The 7,112-nt window shown below is 37.1% G+C and overlaps 1 pseudogene; it reads left to right on the top strand.

Moving 5' to 3' along the window:
* The first annotated feature begins 4,569 nt into the window (after positions 1–4,569).
* On the top strand, positions 4,570–6,099 carry LOC143399161 (COP9 signalosome complex subunit 5-like; annotated as a pseudogene).
* The last annotated feature ends 1,013 nt before the right edge of the window (positions 6,100–7,112 follow it).

Genomic DNA, 7,112 nt, shown 5'->3' with positions numbered 1-7,112 from the left:
TCCCTCTTTTTCTATATCATGGTATAATTTGAGGAGTTTTGGTGTTAATTCTTCTTTGAAGGTCTTATAGAATTTGTCTGGTCCTGGCTTTTCTTGGTTGGTAGGCTTTGGATAGCATCTTCTATATCATTGCTTGAAAGTGATCTGTTTAAGTTGTGTATCTCCTCCTGATTCAGTTTGGGTAGATCAGGTCTCTAGAAATCTGCCAATGTCTTTAAGATTTTCTATTTTATTGGAGTTCAAATTTTCAAAATAGTTTCTAATTATCTTCTGTCTATTTCAGTAGTTTCCTTTGAGATATTTCCTGTTTCATCATGAATTTTAGTAATTTGAGTTTTCTGTCTCTTTCTCTTCATTAGCTTGATTTAGAGTTTATTGATTTTATTTATTTTTTCAAAAACCCAACTCTTTATTTTGTCTATTTTTTGAATTGTTTCTTTTGTTTCGATTTCATTTATTTCAGTTCTGATTTTAATTATTTCCTGTGTTCTACTGCTTTGGTGTTGACTTTTCTTCTTTTTCTAGGGCTTTGAAAAGTAATGTCAGATCATTTATTCGTCGACTTTCTATTCTTTTAATGAATAAGCTCAATGCAATGAACTTTCCTTTAGCACTGCCTTCATAGTGTCCCATAGATTTTGACATGTTGTATCAATTTTTTTTGTATTTCCTCCTTGATTTCTTCTGCTATCCATTTGTCATTCAATAGCATATTAGTCTCCAGTTGTTAAAGTAGCATCTGTTTTTTATTCTATCCTTGATTTCTAATTTTATTTCATTATGATCTGATAGGATGTGGGGTATTATCTATCTATCTCTATCTATCTCTCTCTCTCTCTCTCTCTCTCTCTCTCTCTCTCTATATATATATATATATATATATATATATATATATATATATATATATATATATATTATTTGCCTAGAGTTGCTTTGTGGCATAAGATACAGACTATTTTAAAGAAGAACCCATATACTGTTATGAAGAAAGTGTATTCACTCATTGATGGAAGAAATATTCTATATAAGTCTGTTAAATCTGAATCATTGATTGTCTTATTTAGTTCTATAATTTCTTTGTTTAGTTTTTGTTTGGAGGATCTATCCAGTAGTAAGAGATGTAGGTTAAAGTCACCAGGTATTATTGTGTTATGGTCTGTTTGATTCTTGAAATTGAGAAGGTTTTTTTTAAAAATGTACATTGATGCTTCATTTTGGGTGGCATAAATATTTATGATTGTTATGTCTTGTTGATATATAGTTCCCTTAAGCAATATGAAATGTCCTTCTTTATCCCTTCTGACTAACTTTAGTTGAAGTCCCCTTTATCTGATATGAGGATAGAAAGCCCTGCTTGTTTTTGTGATCCATGTGAGTGATATGCTTTTTCCCACCCTTTCACTTCAGTCTGTGAATGTCTTTGCCTATGAGGTGAGTCTCCTGGAAACAGCATATTGTTAGGTCTTTTTTATTTAATCCAAACTGCAAATCTATGCCTTTTGATTGATGAGTTTAGGCCATTAACATTCAAGATTATTACTGAGATTTTTATTCCTGGTCATTTGGGTTATTTCTAGTTTTTAATATGAATTAGTTTATCCTGTGGTTAACTATTCCTTTAGTGTCATTGGTTTTCACAATTTTTTCCATTTCATCTTCATAGAATATCTTGTTGAGAATGTTCTATAGTTCTATATATACAGGCTTTCTACTTGTGAATTCTTTTTAACTTTTGTTTATCATAAAAGGTTTTTATTTCATCTTCAAATCTGAAGCTTAATTTTGCTGGATATAGAATTCTTGCTTGGCATCCATTTTCTTTCAGAGCTTTGTATACATTATTCTAGGATCTCCTAATTTTGAGGGTCTGGGTTTAGAAATCAACTGAAATCTGAATTAGTTTCCCTTATACATAATCTGATATTTTTCCCTCAAAGCCTTTAAAATTCTATCCTTACTCTCAATGTTAGGCATTCTCATTATAATGTGCCTTGATGTGAGGCTACTGTACTTTTGTACATTTCAAGTCCTGGAAGCCTCTTTGTATTTGATTTTCCACTTCATTCTTTAGGTTTGGGAAATTTTCTGATGTTATTTTATTGAAAAGATGTTCATTCCTTTGGTTTGTATCTCTGTGCCTTCATTTATCCCAATAAATCTTAAATTTGGTCTTTTAATGTTATCCCATAATTCTTAGTTCCATTCATAGTTTCTTAGCATCTTCTCTCTGTGGTAACCTCTATTTTCAAGATTATACATTTTGCTTCCATCACCTGAGTTTCTGTCTTCCAAATGGTCTAGTCTGCTGGTGTTGATTTCTGTCTTAGTTAGCTTTTTTACTGCTGTGACTAAAAGGAACCAAAAGAACAACTGTAGAAAAAGATTATTTGAGGACTCATGATTTCAGAGGTCTCAATCCATAGACAAAAGGCTCCATTCCTCATTGCTCGAGGTGAGGCAGGATATTATGGCAGAAGAGTGTGACAGAAGGAAGCAGTTTACATAGTGATCAGAAAGCAGAGAGAGAGACTCCACTGCAGGATACAAAATATATACCCCAAAGACATGATTCCAATGCCCTCCTTCCTCCAGTTACAACTCAGTTAATTCCATCAGGGGACTAATTTACTGGTTGGGTTAAGGCTATCACAACCTAATCAGTTCTTCTCTGAACTTTCTTGCATTTTCTCACATGAACTTTTTTTAAAAATATTTTTTAGTTGTTGATAGACCTTTATTTTTTATTTATTTATATGTGGCATTGAGACTCGAACTCAGGGCCTCACACATGCTAGGCAAGCGCTCTACCATTGAGCTATAATCTCTCATATGCGAACTTTTGGGGGACACCTCACATCCAAATCATAATATTTTCCATTGCATTTTTAATTTGGTTTGCTGATTCCTTCATTTCAAGGATATCTGCTTGGTTTTTCTTCAGAATCTCTGTCCCTTTTTTGAAGTGATCTTTCACTGCCTATATTTTGTCTCTGATTTCACTCCTTATACTGTTTTTTACTACATAGATCAGTTTAACTATGTACATTCTAATCTCCCCTGACATTTTTTCACTGTGGTGTCAATGGATTCTGCTATTGGAGTATCTTGGTTGGTTTGTGGTGATGTTTTCCTTTGTTTTTTTCATGTTGTTTGTGTGTCTACCCATCTAACAGTGTGGATCTGAGGCAGTAGAATTTCTACCCTGTGGACTTATGGTGTCCTTGAAGGTTTCCAGTCCCTCACTGTGTAGGGGGAAACAAATAATAACAACAACCAGTGTAAACAATATACAGCATTAAACCAAATAGTTCCCACCATGATGTCTACAATGTTGATCATCATAATAAACAGAAACTTGCTGGTCCACAATGAAAGACTGTACCCCAGGGATCTCCCCTGGGTTCCACTTGTGTGGTAGGGAACCAAATTCTTTTTTTTAATATTTATTTTTTAATTGTAGTTGGAACACAATTCCTTTATTTTATTTACTTATTTTTATGTAGTGCTGAGGATCTCACCCAGGGCCTCACATGTGCTAGGCAAGTGCTCTACCACTGAGCCACAACCCCAACCAGGGACCCAATTCTTAGTCCCCTATGTCATCGTGGACCCCATATTTCCTGGTCTCAGGTTGAATATCCAAACACTCTCTCCCACTCCCACTTCTGAGTTCCCTGCCAGATTCATCTCTTATAGCAGGTTCTGTAAGCAGCCAGATTGGAGGAGGAGGTAGAGCTGGTAGATTTCCAAGACCAGTTGTCCCCTGTGTAAACTCTTCACGTTTGGTTTTTCTCCTGGTCACTTAAGCACACTCTCTGTCATGCAGTGTGTGCTTACTGAGTCTATATTTAGGGCCAAACCCAGGTGTGCCAGGAATCAGCACCCTCAGATGCTGGTCCCAGTGCTACTGCTGCATAAGGGCTCCTTCCTTTGTTTTCTGCATGCTGCCTGGAGAGATGGTGGCTCCTTTCTGTGCATAAGGATGTTGTACAACGCATTTTTCAGTTTTGTTAGGCAATGTCCTTGATCTCCAAACGCTCCATACCCAGACATGCCTTGGTTCTCCCAAAAATGCAGGTTCCTTCAATTCCCTTATGACTCCACTATGCTCATGGAGGGACTGCTATGGCTGGTGCTTCTGGCCCAGCTGTGGCCAGCTGTGCCACTGAAGAGTTTTTCCTTATTTTATTGTATCCAAACTCCTATGTCCATGATAGGCTTTAACGGTCCAGTTTTAAATCCCAGTAAAGTACCCCCCAATTTTTTTGTTTGTTTGTTTTGTTTACCCACCTTGCCGAGAAGCTGCCTGTCTGCTTTCTTGGTTTCATGCCATGGAGCATCCAGGAAAGTGACCTCCTCTATTCTGCCACCTTGAAAACACCCTAGTTCTTCAAATTTGATGGTCCATGTACTGAAACTCTTTTTTCTTCTACAAGATTGATTTGACCAGGATAGTCTAGTAAAAATTTGCACACCTGGTGGGGAAGGTTGGAAGCCCACACCTGGAAACTCAGTGAGGTCAAGTTGCGTTTTGGTTGTAGAAGCGACAACTTCTCCTATTCCTTGGTGATGGCAGTGTCCGGGAAAGGTATGGCCCAGAAAACCTAGGAATTGGCCAACAACATGCAGGAAACCTAGAGTAGGGATGAAAACTACAAATACGACAAAAAACAGCCGCAAGAAATCCTGGTGGCAAAACCCTGGACTAAGGATCACCATTACTTTAAATACTGCAAAATCTCACTTTGGTTCTACTAAAAATGGTGATGCATGCCAGATCAGGAAGCAACTTGGAAGTGATGGGTTTGATGCTAGGAAAGGTGGACGGTGAAACCATGATCATTATGGACAATTTTGCTTTGCTTGTAGAGGGCACTGAAACCTGAGTAAATGCTCAGGGTGCTGCTTATGAGTACATGGCTGCATATGTAAAAAAAAAAAAAAAAATGCCAAACAGGTTGGTTGCCTTGAAAATGCAATTGGCTGGTACCACAGCCACCCTGGCTATGGCTGCTGGCTTTCTGGGACTGACGTTAGTACATAAATGCTTAATCAACAGTTCCAAGAACCCTTTCTAGCAGTGGTAATGATAGACCCAGCCTGATTTTCTCTTAAAATTGGAAGCCATCTCGCCACAAAGCCATGAAAAGCTAATTTCAGCTTTACTATAAATCACTGCAAATTCTGAACTTGCTTGGAATGCCTGCCTGTGCCTTGAACTCACCCATGCCTGGCTCTCTCTGACCAGATAGCAGCCCTCTCTGAAACTTTAGTGACCCCTCACAAATCTTGGCCTTCCCTGGCCAGATAATGACCCTCTCTGAGGCTCTGATGACCTTCATAAATTCTTCATAAAGCAAAAATGTAAACTAGCCTTTTTTTGTTATCTGTAACCCCCCTTTGTGTAACTTTCTGGGCTGTAAAGCTGTGCTGTAAGAAAGCTGCAGTGCTGTCTTGTTCCCGTGGTTTTTGTGGGGAGAGGCAGCCCAGCCAGTTGAAATAATAAGCTTGCTTTAATTTGATTTTAATTGGAGTCAGTGGTCTTTTCTTGGGTTCTGGTCTAACAGTAATTGATCCAACAAGAACAATATCTGCAAGAAAAGTGAGTCTTGGAGCCTTTGGGGCATACCCAAAGGGCTACAAACCTCCTGATGAAGGACCTTCTGAATATCAGACTATTCCACTTAACAAAATAGAAGACTTTGGTGTACATTGCAAATGATACTATGCCTTAGAAGTCTCATATTTCAAATCCTCTTTGGATTGCAAATTACTTGAGCTTTTGTGGAATAAATACTGGGTGAATACACTGAGTTCCTCTAGCTTGCTTACTAATGCAGACTCTACCACTGGTCAGGTGTTTGATTTATCTGAAAAGTTAGAGCAGTCAGAAGCCCAGCTGGGCCGAGGGAGTTTCATGTTGGATTTAGAAACACATGATCGACAGTCTTAAGACAAACTTGCCAAAGCTACAAGAGACAGCTGTAAAACCATCATAGAAGTCATCCATGGATTGATGTCTCAGGTTATTAAGGATAAACTGTTTAATCGAATTAACATTTCTTAAACAGTCACTGATAGTACTTTTGCCTGAAAACTGGTATGTGGAAAAATACTCAGGTAATACTTTTAAAACCAGTTAACAAAAATCTGATTACAGTATAAGGTGTTCTGAAATGTCCTGAATATTAACATCCTGTAATTAAACTCTATAAAATGAAAACAAAGATTGATTTAGCCAATCTAAATTCATTGCATTATCATATGAATTTTAAAATTAGCTTGTGAGGCTGGGGTTGTGGCTCAGTGCTAGAGTGCTTGCCTAGCATGTGTGAGGCTCTGGGTTCGGTTCTTAGCACTACATATAATTAATTAATTAATTAAAAAAAAAAAAAAGAAAGACATTGTGTCCATCTACAACTAAAAAAAAAAAAGAAGAACAGAAAATCAGCTTGTCAATTTCCACAAATGAAAACCCTGCTTACATTTTGATTGGGGTTGTAACTCAGTGATAGAACACTTGCTTAGCACATGTGAGGCACTGGGTTTAAACCTCAGCACCGTATATAAAAAAATGAAAATAAAGGTATTGTGTCCATCTACAACTAAGAATGTTTTTAAAACATTTTTTGATTGGGACTATATGGAATCCATAGAGCAATTTAAATACAATTAACATTTAATTAGTATTGAGTCAATATATCATATTGCTCTATTTAAGTCTACTTTAAATTTTCTATCAATGTTTGGTTTTTTACCAGAATTTATTTCTGAATACTTAATTTTTTTTAGCTATTAAAAATGGCATTTAGCTGGGCACAGTAGTGCTTGCTTGGAATCCCAGCACCTAAGGTGGCTGAGGCAGGAGGATCGTGAGGTCAAAGCCAGCCTCAGCAACAGTGAGGCACTAAGGAACTCAATGAGACCCTGTCTCTAAATAAAATAAAAAATAGGGCTGGGGATGTGGCTTAGTGGTTGAGTGTCCCTGAGTTCAATCTCTAGTACCAAAAAAAAAAGGAATTTAACATTTTTTGAATTCTGACATTCATTGAGTGTATAGAAATACAATTGATTTTTGCATATTCAGTTTGCATCCAGTGACCTTACTAAAT

The sequence above is a fragment of the Callospermophilus lateralis genome, chromosome 5 (genome assembly GCF_048772815.1).
Source record: "Callospermophilus lateralis isolate mCalLat2 chromosome 5, mCalLat2.hap1, whole genome shotgun sequence".
Taxonomy (NCBI): domain Eukaryota; kingdom Metazoa; phylum Chordata; class Mammalia; order Rodentia; family Sciuridae; genus Callospermophilus; species Callospermophilus lateralis.
This window is presented reverse-complemented; position numbering and strand designations above follow the sequence as displayed.